Source organism: Balaenoptera physalus, assembly GCF_965194825.1.
Source record: "Balaenoptera physalus genome assembly, chromosome: 12".
Taxonomy (NCBI): Eukaryota; Metazoa; Chordata; class Mammalia; order Artiodactyla; family Balaenopteridae; genus Balaenoptera; species Balaenoptera physalus.
In genome coordinates, this window is record NC_138897.1 from 51144900 (window position 1) to 51158335 (window position 13436).

At 33.2% G+C, this 13436-nt stretch overlaps 2 long non-coding RNA genes across 2 annotated transcripts in view; both read right to left on the reverse strand.

Annotated features, from left to right (window-relative positions):
• The window catches only part of LOC309639224, a 1035697-nt gene that overhangs the window by 12712 nt on the left and 1009549 nt on the right, over positions 1-13436 (reverse strand). The gene's annotated exons all lie outside the window — the stretch shown is intronic.
• On the reverse strand, positions 97-6190 carry LOC309639257. Its single transcript, XR_014251562.1, has 2 exons — positions 3531-6190; positions 97-3499 (listed from the first exon to the last, which is right to left on the reverse strand). It is a non-coding gene; the product is annotated as an uncharacterized lncRNA (long non-coding RNA).

Sequence of the window (13436 nt, forward strand, 5' to 3'; positions counted from 1 at the left end):
GGTGTTTTGCCTCGGAGAGGTGCAGTTTTGACTGAGAAAACCCCATGAGAACTACAAGGCACAAAGGATGATGCTTGTGTAAACTTGTATCTCTGGAACTTGGTAAAAGACCAATTTTGTCCAGTTTGAGGTCAGACCCCAGCCAGCAATATCAACAGTGGTTCTTAGGGATTGACAGTGGCCCTTATAAGATTTTTAAAAAGTTTTATTTCTGTACATTAAATATACATCAACGAATAAACTCCACTATCTAGATAATGAACACATCTACCACCCCCTAAATTTTCCTCGTGCTCCTTTATAATTCCTGCCTTCCACACTTCCACATCCTCCTTCTTCATTCTCAGACAACCAGCAATCTACTTTTACTGCTATACTAGATTAGTTGCACTTTCTAGACTTTCACGTGACTGGAATAATGCAGAATGTATTTTTTTGCCTGACTTCTTTTATCAGCATAATTATTTTGAAGGTCATTTGTTATAGCCTATATCAATGGTTCTATTTCATTTCTGAATAACATGTTGTGTGCCTCTACCACAGTTTGTCCGTTTATTTATTAACGAATGTTATGGACTGAATGTTTGTGTTCGTCTCAAGTTCATACTCTAAAGTTCTAATTCCCAGTGTGAGCATATTTAGAAATGGGGCCTCTAAGGAAGTAATTAAGGCTAAATGAGGTCAAAGGGCTGGGTTCTGATCCAACAGGATTAGTGGCCTTTTAAGAAGAAACATCAGAGAGTCCTCCCTCTCTCTCTCCACACCAGCACTAAGAAAAGGTGAAGTGATGGCATAAGAGGAAGGCAGTCATCTGCAAGCCAGGAAGAGAGGCATCAGCAGAAACCAACTTGTTTGGCATTGTGATCTTGGACTTCTCAGCCTCTAGAACTGTGAGAAATAAATTTTTGTTGTTTAAGCCATCCAGTCTTTGGTATTTTGTTATGGCAGCATGAGCAGGCTAATACAATGGATGTTTGGGTTGCTTACAGATTTCCTATTAAAAATAAAGCTGTTATGAACACTCATGTGCAAGTAGAATTACCATAATTGGTAAATAAAAATACAAGGCACCCAGTTAAATTTGAATTATTTCTAACTGCCTATGTATATGTACATTGACATAAAATAATATTGCACTATACTAAAAATTATTCCTTGTTTATTTGAAATAAATTACAATGATCAAAACTACATATTTCTTTCTTTAATTTTATTCCTTTAAAGATTTCACTCTCCTTAAAAGTTGTTTTTTTCTGAATTTGCATACAGAATTCCTTGCAATTATAATCTATGTTCCATTTTCATTATAAGTGGTTATATACAACTTATTCCTCTTTTTTTTTTTTTTTGCCGATTGAACATTCATGAAAGAAAACTCATTAAGCATTAACATTATGAGCTGGTATACTGATTATTCTGTCATAAAATTAACAACTCTGAAAATCAATCTTTAAATCTGATTTGTACAAATCACACAATATCATTCTTGCACATAATATCATCATTCATGCCATAACCTGTGTCTCCTTCTTCAAGATTCCATTGCATCTCTTGATCAAGACTTTTAAGAATAATGTTTACCGCCAAAAAAAAAAGAACATTGCCATCAATTTTTATTCCCTTCTCTCCAACACCACATGTGATGATTCCATGCCGGAAGAGTATTAAGAAACATCCTTGTAAAAGAATCAAATTCTTTAAAAGATGAAATCCATTTCAAAAGAGTCATGGCAAATGCCATAAGAATTATTCACTTAAAGTTGGAATGCCTTTTCCTCTTTATTAGTAATGCTGTCCCTTTTAAGGACAGACACTTAAAAGGATAATTTTTTGGTCCATTCTTTCTTTAACACATTCAGCGATTTCTTTTAAGCAATGGAGCACTTCAACAACACAGTTTTCTTTTCTTTCAATTTGCATAATCCTATTGCTAAAGAGATGTTGAAAACTACATATGAGAAAGTAATAGGCTTTACTCAGTGGATTATTTAAAAAGTCAACAAGAATTTTTGGAACCTTAGGAATTAAAGCATGATGTCAGTACTTCAAATAAACAGGATTCTCTGCATCTGTTAGAGAGCCAGAAGAGTTTTGAAGGCAAGAGAATTCGAGAATACAGAATACCAATAAAATCACAAATATAATTGCTCAGTTCAAACAGTATAAATGAAGTAAGAGTACTATTTCATGACAATTACTTCAATGTTAATAGAAAGGACATTGAATACTATTTGAGAAGCATTATGCAGAATATAGGTAGGACACCCAACACCTTCAAGAGAATCATCCATGTCTTTTTTTGTCTTTGAATAAACATTTTTTGTACCTTTATGCAAGCATCCACAAAAATTTGGATTTATATTATCTTGATCATAAATAGTATGATTTTTCTCATTAACTCTAAACTTAAGACTGTCTCTGCCAAAAATTGCTCTTGTTTCTGAAGTCTTATCTGGAAGAGATTTTAGTTGCAATAGACAATGAGCAAGCCTCTTTCATGACAAAAATATTGCAAGATCAGAATTTTTTCTGCAATGTGATCACTTGCACCCATGGTTATGACATAAAAGCAAGGAATAACAACTTTTCATTATTGCAGGGATTTTTGTTTTGTTTTGGTTTTTGGTTGTTTTTTTGGTTTTGTTATTTTTGGTCCAGAAACTTGAAAATTTGCTTGGCTTTCTGGAGTCAAAATGCTTCTGGAAGAAGTATGTTAAACAAGCATTTGGGCTAAGAGACTGTTGATGTACAATTTGGAAGGTCATTATATCTTTTGCTGTGATTATTTTATCTTCTTCATCTGAATTTCTCTTAATCAAAGTTTTTACTTAAATCACTTTGTTTGGTACTAGCTGAAAAAATCATACATCTTTTATGCTTAGCTGTTAGTATATACTGATTTATATCTGACTTTCCATGATTTCTGAAATTGAGTGAATAATAACAAATGTACAAAGAGCTTCAAAAGACATTTTTCTCTCTTTATAAATGTCCACTGTTCAGAATACTCATCATAAAATGTATACTTTTGTTTTGCCACTTCGGCATTCAAAAATATACAAATAGAAAAACAGATAATATGAAGTATTGCAAGAGTTGAAAAAAATGAGTATGATGATCTCATGAACACATGAATCTGTTACTCCTGATTCCTCGTAACTGATCATAAACCGAGTTGAATTACTGAAACGTTTATGAACTTAAAAACTAAAAATAGATTGAAGTATCTTTGCCATTTAAGTGATTAAAACATCAATTACCATGGTGGAAACAAAAAAAAACTTTAACTACTTAATGTATGTAATTTATTAAAAAAAAATCTGAATGCAGGATAGTTAGAGTATCCTGACAATGTGAATACAGGATACAAACCCAAATCATTCAATACCTATAAGACATGAATATATATGAGGTATCTGGCAACTTTAAATACAAGTCTTTTTATAAACATATGCTTTAACTTATATCAGGAAAATGCCTTAGAGTAGAAAGGCTAGACCTTATGGTAAGGTCTAGTAGAAAGGCTAGACCTTATGGTAACTGCCTAGATATGTAAACTATCAAGTTCATATCCAAATTGGTTGTATCATTTTGCCTTCCTACCGGCATTGTATGAGAACTCCTGGTCCTCCAGCTCTTCCTCAAAACTTGATATAGTTAGTCTTTTACTTTTTAGCCATTCTAAAAGATATGTCTTTTCATTATCATTTTAATTTGAAATTCCCTAAAAATTAATGATGATATTGACATCTTTCCATGTGATTAGCATATTTGCCATTCTCATATCTATCTCGCTATCTATCTATCTAGTTAAGTGTCTGTTCAAATAATTTGCCCATTTTACTGGGATATTAGTTTTCTTAAAATCAGTATTTTAGAGTTTTTTTTGTATCCTGAATATAAGTTCTTTATCTGATATGTGATTTGCAAATATTTTTTCCCAGTCAGTGACTAGTCTTTTTCTTCTCTTAACAATATCTCTCAAAGAGTGGAAGTTTTATATTTTCCTACTACTTTGCATTCCTGGTAATCATTTTTTCTTGTTGGGTGTTAGATATTTTTGTATGCTTATAAATATTCTTAAGCCTTATCATGGAGTGCAGTTAAATTACTTAAAATGGTTTAAAGCTTCCTAGTCTTTCTTTTAATATTTTTTAGATGAGACCAGAGCAAAGGTCAGCCTCAGAGCAATGTTTCTTAAATATTTTTCATTATCCTCTAGGAAGCCTTTTTAGATTTTTTTTTTTCAAATCACCCTCTTCTCATGAAATTTTAATGCCACAAATATACAGCATTTCAATTTATACACTGTGGCTATTTAGAGGTATACAAAATATTTTGATATCTAAGATTTCCTTGACTCTCAAGAACTGATTTTTAACCCCTTGGAAGTGATATTGTCCCTGTTGAGAATACGTGATCTAATAATAATTATTTACACCACTGAGATCAAATCCTCTGTTACTCTGCCCAAGGCATTATGAATCATAAGATTTTCCATCCATCTGTTGGGAACAGGCACTCTTCCCAGCCCTGTGTCAGGGCAGCCACTGTTACCCTTAATTCTCTTGAGTTCTCTTCTTGGCTCTGAGTAGTTACCTCACACTTGTGCACCGATCTGCTCTCAGATGAATATTTATGGTGAAGCCTTTGAAGATCTCCAGAGTTCTCTTTCTATGCAGCTCTTTTCTTTCTTATATCCTGCTCTATGAACTCTAGATGTTTTGCTTTTCAGATTCTCAGATGCATCGCGTTAGATGACCTGCTGAGTTTTACCTGTATTTTCCCTCCTTGTTCCCCTTCTTGAAAATTCTTTCAAGGTAGTAAGCTGGCACGATCATAGGACTCATCTCATTTGTGTCTCATTTCTCAGGGAGCAGTGTCCTTCACTGCCTGATTGAATGTCTTGAAACCATTGCTTTCTATGTTTGATGTTTTTTGTTCTTTTCGAATGTGAGGGCAAATCTGGTCTCTGTTCCTATATATTGGGTTAAGGTAGAAATTTCCCTTTATAAGGTTTTGAAATGGTAATTCAGACAAAGTTTGTCAAAAAGGCAAGGGTTTGAGAATTAACCTTTTAAACACTTTCATTCCAGGAGCCAGCTCAAGAACTGCCTTACCAATCCTCTGCCTACCCTCTTCATATAAATTTTTTCTTTTATAGACAAACAATACTCAAGACCCGGGCAAGCATATAGATAGTAGGAGCAGGTATTAGAATATTCAAAATCAATTTCACCCAGGAACAGTAAGAATCTGTTCAGATAACCAAAAATGTCCCTGGAAAATTTATTCCTGAGAAAACAAAATAAACTCAACACTGAAAAACCTCAATGAAATAATAATTGGAGCTTGATTCAGCGTGAAGCTTTCCACATAGCCATGAAACTATGACCTCACATAGGTGAACACACAAAGGGTTTCAAATATTCACACAAGGAATCTCAGATATCTTTGTGTAGGTTTTTATGTGGACATAAAAGTTTTCAACTCATTTGAGTAAATACCAAGGAGTATGATCATGGATAATGTGGTAAGAGTTTTGTAAGAAACCGCCAATCTGTCTTCCAATTTACTCTTTTAAAACTCTCAATTTCTAAAACAACAATGAGACATCACTTCACAGCTATTTGAATGGCTAAAATCCAAAAAAATTAAAAAATGTCAGCATGAAATGCTGGCAAGGAAGTAGGGAAATAGAAATTCTCATTCATTGCTGTTAAGAAAGCAAAATGGCATAGCACTTTGGAAGACAGTTTGGTTTTGGGGAAACCAGCATGGGGGCTCAGGGGGTATATGGAAACTCTTTGTAAGTTCTGCTCAATTTTTCTGTATACTTAAAACTGCAAAATTTTTTGAGTCTATTAAAAAAATATGAGGACTTCATAGGGACCTGCAAATCTGCTTCTGCTGTGGTAGTAGGAGGATATCTCTCCAGTATAAATCAATTTTCCCACCACCAGGTACTACAACATCAAATACTTAAACCAACTTCAAACAGTGAGGGCCTATATCCTTTTTTGAAATGCAATCTGAATATTCACACATGATTACTACAACCACCATATAACACGTTTCTTCCCCATTTTGCAGATTAGGGGGAAAAATATCCAGTAAAAATAAACCAAGCATTCACTCACAGAGCTCAGGCTGGAGCATGGAATACTTTCCCTCTCAGTACAGGCTTGTTACATATATATATATATATAATATATATATATATATATATATATATATATATATATATATATATTATATATATATATATATATATATATTCTATGTAACATTCTACTACACTAATTCCTTCTAGATCCACGACATTCATGAGAGATATAATTTCTAGTTTTTCCAAATCCTAAAAATCATTGAAAACACCGAAAGATAATTCTTAACTAGGATGAGCATCACCACAACATTTGAAAGTACTATGTAAGCTAATGAATGCCCAGGACCAACCCTCAGATATTATGATTCAGTAGGTCTAGATTTTGGCCTTGGCATCTGTATTTATGAAAAGTTTTTTAGGTGTCTCAATCTACCTTCCTTGTATTGAAACTCGGCACTGAATCACAAAACTATCTCCATTATATTAAGATGAATTTAATTGAAAAATTTTAGTAATAACTTTGGACTCAATATATTAATATGGGATTGAAGTAAAATACAAAGACACTATAGTTGCTTGTGAGATAAACTTCACACGGTATTAATCCAACGAGTGTTGCACAATTGAGCACACACCTGCTACAAAACCAAAGTGAAGGTGATGACTGATGTAGTTCAGTACATGACATGGATGAGTGTAAGGCAATATACAGTATTGCAGGGGAAGCCAGTTAACAGCATCACCTTCTGGGTGGTCAGCATCAACCTATATACACAAAGGAAAGTAGGGCGATGGAAAGAGAAGGAAAACAGCTGTAACTAGAATGTGAAGGACCAGCTGAAGAGAACAACTTGAGGCCCTAAGTTCAATCTTTACAAAAACATTACCACCACAAGGCACTCATATAGAGGAGGAGGGAAATAGCCTCTTCCTTTTGATGGTGATGGCAAGCTTCTGGAGGAACATATGGAGTGAGAATACTGTTAAGGGCAGTTTGGAGAATACAATCTGCCTCTAAACATTAACTTTTTATATCACACAGGGATAAATATAATTACTAAGGGTTCTTAGAAGCTTTAGCTATGTTTTAGATCAAAATTGTTTGTACATATAATATTTTTACTTGATTAGTTATGTGAACAGATGATTATTCATTTAAGTTAAGATTTCCTAGGGATTTAAAATCTATAATTTAATAAAAATAAATCTGTTTATTCACCTTTATTTTTCAGAATTTGATTTTAAAATATCTTGAAATTTCTTTCATTTTCAACTGTTAAATGTAACAGAACAAGCTTGCTAAGTATTTGCCTCAGTAAACTTAGTTTTTATTTGCTACAAGAGGTGTGATTTCCAAAGATAGTTATGTGGTTTTTTACTGTTATTGTGATGAAAATTCAGTATAACATATTTAAGTTTCTATTTGAATTTACTGTAGTTCCATGATAATTCACTATAATACCTCTTAGAGCAGCAACAAAGGAGAACAGAACAGTTTTGTATTTATTTTATGGGATATATTATAACTATAATGGCACTCTTCTTCGAAGGACAAGCTTCCTGTTTGTCTGTTGGACTGGTTGGTTGTTACGTTTTATTATTTTAAAAAAATAACTGTGTGCTTTTAGTTATTCCCAGGAATCCTGGGAAAAGATAACATCTAGCTGGGCAATATTTTATGATATAATTACATGGAAAATTTTCATTAAGTTTATGAATTGGATGTGGTTTATTAGATAAAAGATTTCTATTGAATCAAAACCATCTGATTTTTTTTGTTTACAACTGATTTTCATTTCTTACTGTCTTGAAATCAATCATGTGATCATAACAATAATCAATGGAATGATCAAACTGTCTGTAATTTGATGATACTATCTATAATTGAGATTTTTACAGTAGTCTCATATAGACTTTCCACATCTCACCAAAATGGTTTTTGTAAGATGTGACCAATATTTAGACAGTCTGAGTTACAAAATAATTTTTTATTATCGATTTTTCTCAATTTTTATAATAATGTAGACTGGGTTTACTTTTGCATCATATGCAAATGGAATAGGACTAAACAGTGAATTTAGGATATTTGAAAGAACAGGACTTGCTGGGAATTTTTCAGAATATGGTCTAGCTAAGCCTCTCAATGAAACGTGTTTACATACTGCATCAGACTCCTAAATTTTCTTAGCTTAATACTACCTGTAATACTACATAGTAGTATTAGTATACATTACTATTACAATCAGAAAGTGAAGGAAGCAACACTTAAATTGTACTACTCTTTACTATATTAGATTTTTTAAAATTTCATAAATGGCTTATGTTTTAAGACAATTAATGATCTGGGAAAATAATCCAGAAATTTAATTTTTCTAATTCACTAAATCTCAATTCTTATTTTTTCAAGCTATGAAGCCAAGTGCTCCCCAATATTTTCAATTAATTCTTCATCACAGCCATTTGAAAAGAGTATTTATATCTATCTCTGACTTGTGTATAATTCATATATATGGACATATGTTTGTGATTTGACATATTTAAATCCACTTTCATGTGAATGTTCTATTTTTCAACCAGACTAATGTCTATGATATCCTTAATGTCTATCCTTCTTAAAAAAGCCTAATAGAGCTTTCCTCTAAGGTAAGTTCATTATGTTTGCCACATCCTTATAAAGTACAAGTTTAAAGAGAATCATAGTTTTAGAGATTTCTGCCCAGTATCTTGCCCAAAGAGATGCTGCTCATAGTTGTCTTCTGGGCTTTCAGATCGAATAATCTGATTCTAGAGGACCATTTTTATAAAAAGCACCTCTTGGGAATTAGAGAGAAGAGGCTCTAAATTTTAGTTTTTCAAGTAACTAGCTCTGTGACCTTGAGCAAGTTATATAACCTCCCTAAGCTTCAGTTTCTTCTTCTGTAAAACAATAAAATCTATGACATAAGTATGTTATAGAAATAAAATTTAAAAATGAGTGCACAGTGTCTCGTAGATCTTAAAACTAAGTAGATAGTTTACTTGTTTTATCATTTTCTTAAATTTTTTCCTGTTAGAAATGAAGAAACTTACATTTTCAAAACTAGATTGGCTCTAAGACATATGAGCTTTAAAATATCTATTTAACATTATTTTCAAGCAAGACAGAACATTTAAGGGAATTGAACATATTCTGAATTTAGGGGGACATTTTCACCTATTAATACAGAATTAAAAGGCAAACAGTATTTTAGTTCATGATGAAAAGGGTGCTGAATAATGCATGGAGTGAAAAATGCATTCTCAACTCATTCAAATAAGTCTTAGATGAGCAATATTTCTTAACTAGACAACTGAGGTAATCTGTGCATTGCCATGTTTAAACAGATAGTATATGTGTTTCGGTGAATACAATCAGTGTGAACTTAAATAAATTACTATTCAGATTTAAAATCTAGCCTATAAAATACAACATTAAATTTGAAATTTAGCATTTTTGTTTCTTGTAAGTCAAAACTGTACTTGCTTTAACAGGATATTAGCAAGAGCATTTTATGTTTTTCAATGATTTTCTTTTCTAAGGCAAATCACCCAGTTGGTCTCTGAAGATAAATTTTTAAATGCTTGGTGCCTACATTTTTCTGAGCTTTTCCAATCAGTTTGAAATGCAGTTGTGCCTTGTAATTTTGGAGAATTAAATGAAAGATTCTGTAGTCTTTAGAAATCAGAATGTGAATTTGTCTCAAGCCTGATCCATTTACTTAGGTTCTTAGAAATTCAATATATTCACAGATGGATATTATGTAGCCAGCATTTTTTGGTTCTATAACATGCAATATATATAACAAATTGCCAGCTAGGCTATTATATGTTTAAGAGTTTTAATTGCTGTGTACTTCAAACATTTCTTACATTGTGCCATCTGGCACATAGAAACATTAATGAATTTTTAAACTTAATTGGATATACTTTGCATTAGGAATGTCTGAAAATTAGTTGCTAACCACTGGTAAATGACAGATTTATCAATACAAACTTCACAAAATTACAAAGCATTGCTTTGTGTCATTAAGGTAGCAACACATTGTTAAGTGCTAGTAAAAGTTGCTCGAACAATTGTCTGCATGGAAATAACGATTTATAAATACAGTAGCTCTCTGCTATTTAAATAAATTGCACTTATAATATAAATTTTTTCTTTGAAAGTAGTTTTAGAGAAATATTTTTGACATTAGGTAGAAAAAGTCACTTAAATTTTAAACAACTTTTTTGGACATGGTGGAAAAGTCTGATAATGTTTTCACATGCTCTTATTTTATTGAAAAGTTTCTGTTTCTGCTGTTAGAAGAAAATCTCTTTTTATCAGTCTTCCATTTCTATTGTAACTGTATTTTACATACATTAAATCTGGCAATAATATACAATGACTAGCTATCGGAATATCTATTTCAAAAGAGTATAATCTACCATGCTCTTCTCCCCTAATAATCTTAGTCTCTACGAATGCACTAAAGATGAGATTCCCTGTAGCTATGTCAAAAAGCAAAATGCAAAGAATCAATGAAGAAAGCAAGCAGTAAACAGAAATCCATTCAACAGTATATGAAATAGAGGAAACAACTGAAGCAATCTGTTGGGTAAACTGGAGGAAATCTCTTTACAAAAGAAAATATATGTGAAAATTACAGAGAGATATTATCATAGTTTTTAGAATTATAAATGTACATTTACAAAGTATAAAAAATATGAAAAAAACAACTTAAAACCACCAGTTCATAATTTTAAAAATTATTATAGGGATTAGCATAAAATTCATCTTAATATTCTCTATGAAAATATCCCATGTAGAAAATTACTAGAATGCCCACAATTATACTAACATACAAGGTTTTGTTAGGCACGGTTATGAGATACTTTGCTTTATCTTTCAGCTGTATTATGTAAATACATACATTATAAGCTTAGGCTTTCACTGCTTAAAGTATTGCTTTGCTATGTTAATTTTAAAACTACGACTTCAAATATAATTTCATCAGAAAGTTGATGAGAATCAAGATAGATTCCTATTAAAAATAATTTGTAAATCCCTCTCCCATCAATTCTCACCTCTCCCTGCAAACAGTATCCTTCCTGATGTTAGAGATGGTATAAGGTGAGGATCAGGGGGATCGCTTCCTACAGCGGGTGTCATAGAGAAAAACCGCCATTACACATGCCAACCCTTGCCAGGTTGGTAACTACCTACAAATGCAACACATCTTCTAGCCAGGATAAATAGTCTTGTGGGAGCAGGCAAAACTGTCTCATTAGAGAGAAGTTAGAAGATCAAAATGTACAGGGAAGAATAAAAGACCTTCGGAGACATGAGGGGTCAGAGCAGACGGAAGTATGAAGCAAAGGAGACAATCAAACAAAAGCAATCCTTATCCCTGCCTCTCATAAAGCCACATTTTATTTAAAGTAATGGTGCTCTACCAATCTCTAGTCAACCATTTCCTGCCCCCTTTCAACTCCTGACTGGCTCTGCAGTTATGTGTTATCTGCTTTTCACAACCTCAGCTGTTCCAAGTTACTTGTAAGATTGCCAGTAGCAGAGAAATTATACAGGTTATCTCCCTTCCCTCTGTTCCCATTGTGTTTATTATTTAGTCAGTACAAAACAGTTACACACTTGTTTGATAATTGTATCATGTGCTATTAGCCTGATATCCTCAATGGGATCCTAAACCCCAAGAAGGAAGGGATCCTGTTATAGCTTTTATTGTTTACAACACTAAGTTAGTTCATAGTATATTCTCAGTAAATATTGGGATACTGATAACACTTCTAGTGACAACCCATGTTTTTCTAGTTTAGTGGGGTTTTCTTCTGCAAGCTTTTGTAGTTTCCTGTTAGATATAGGGGATGGCTGGTTTATAATGGGAAAAAATGGTTTACCTTCAGTTGTCACCAACTGAAACATGACATCAGTCTATAAAAATACACAGAGATAATAGACTATGATAAAGTTGTTTAAAAAATTGAACAATGAATTAATTAAAAGTGTAACCAATATTTGCATGAAAGGTAGAATTTCAAAGATAGAATTAGGGTATAGAAATTTTTTTTTTTTTTTGGTCAGATTTTCTGTCTATTCAGTAGCTGTGTGGACTTTGGGCAAGTTACTAAACTACCCTCTGCAGTATAAAATTGTGAAAACAATTGTTCATCCTTCAAAGCATTATTAAGGGAATTAAATGACTTAATGTTGTATAGTAAAGAATTTCTGGCCTTTGATCCTGGTTCCCTTGAATTTCCTGAGTGATAGGAGGGTCTTTGTTATTCATAGGGGGTCCCTTGGACTACATCTGAGTTTATAGTAACAAGGTAGCTCATGGTGGGCCTGTGGATAGTTTCAAGTTGGAATTCGAGTGTTGGGGCTTTGAGCCATGTGATACCAGCCTGACCTCGTGACCTCTTGGTATACAGACTACAGATTGAGCTCAATCACTTGGTTATTGATTCAGTCAATCATACTTCTGTAATGGAACCCCAATAAAAGATCTGGACACCTGAGCACAGGTGAGCTTCCCTAGTTGGTAAGCATATACTGATGTGCCAAGAAGGTGATGTTTCCTGAGGACTGAGAAATTTCCTGTTTAGTACCCTCCCAGATCTTACCATACACATCTCTTCTTTTGGCTAGTCTTGATTTTCCCCTTTATAATAAAACTGTAATTGTGAATATAGGGCTTTCCTAAGTTCTGTGAGGAGTTCTTTATTTTTTTTTAACATCTTTATTGGAGTATAATTGCTTTACAATGGTGTGTTAGTTCCTGCTTTATAACATTGAATCATCTGTACATATACATATATCCCCATATCCCCTCCTTCTTGCATCTCCCTCCCACCCTCCCTATCCCACCCCTCTAGGTGGTCACAAAGCACCAAGCTGATCTCCCTGTGCTATGCGGCTGCTTCCCACTGGCTGTTTTACATTTGGTAGTGTATATATGTCAATGCCACTCTCTCACTTCGTCCCAGCTTACCCTTCCCCCTCCCCGTGTCCTCAAGTCCATTCTCTACGTCTGCGTCTTTATTCCTGTCTTGCCCCTAGGTTCTTCAGAACCTTTTTTTTTTTTTTTTTTAGGTTCCATAAATATGTGTTAGCATACGGTATTTGTTTTTCTCTTTCTGACTTACTTCACTCTGTACGATAGACTCTAGGTCCATCCACCTAACTACATATAATTCAATTTCATTTCTTTTTAAGGCTGAGTAATATTCCACTGTATATATGTGCCACATCTTCTTTATCCATTCATCTGTCGATGGACACTTAGATTGCTTCCATGTCCTGGCTATTGTAAAT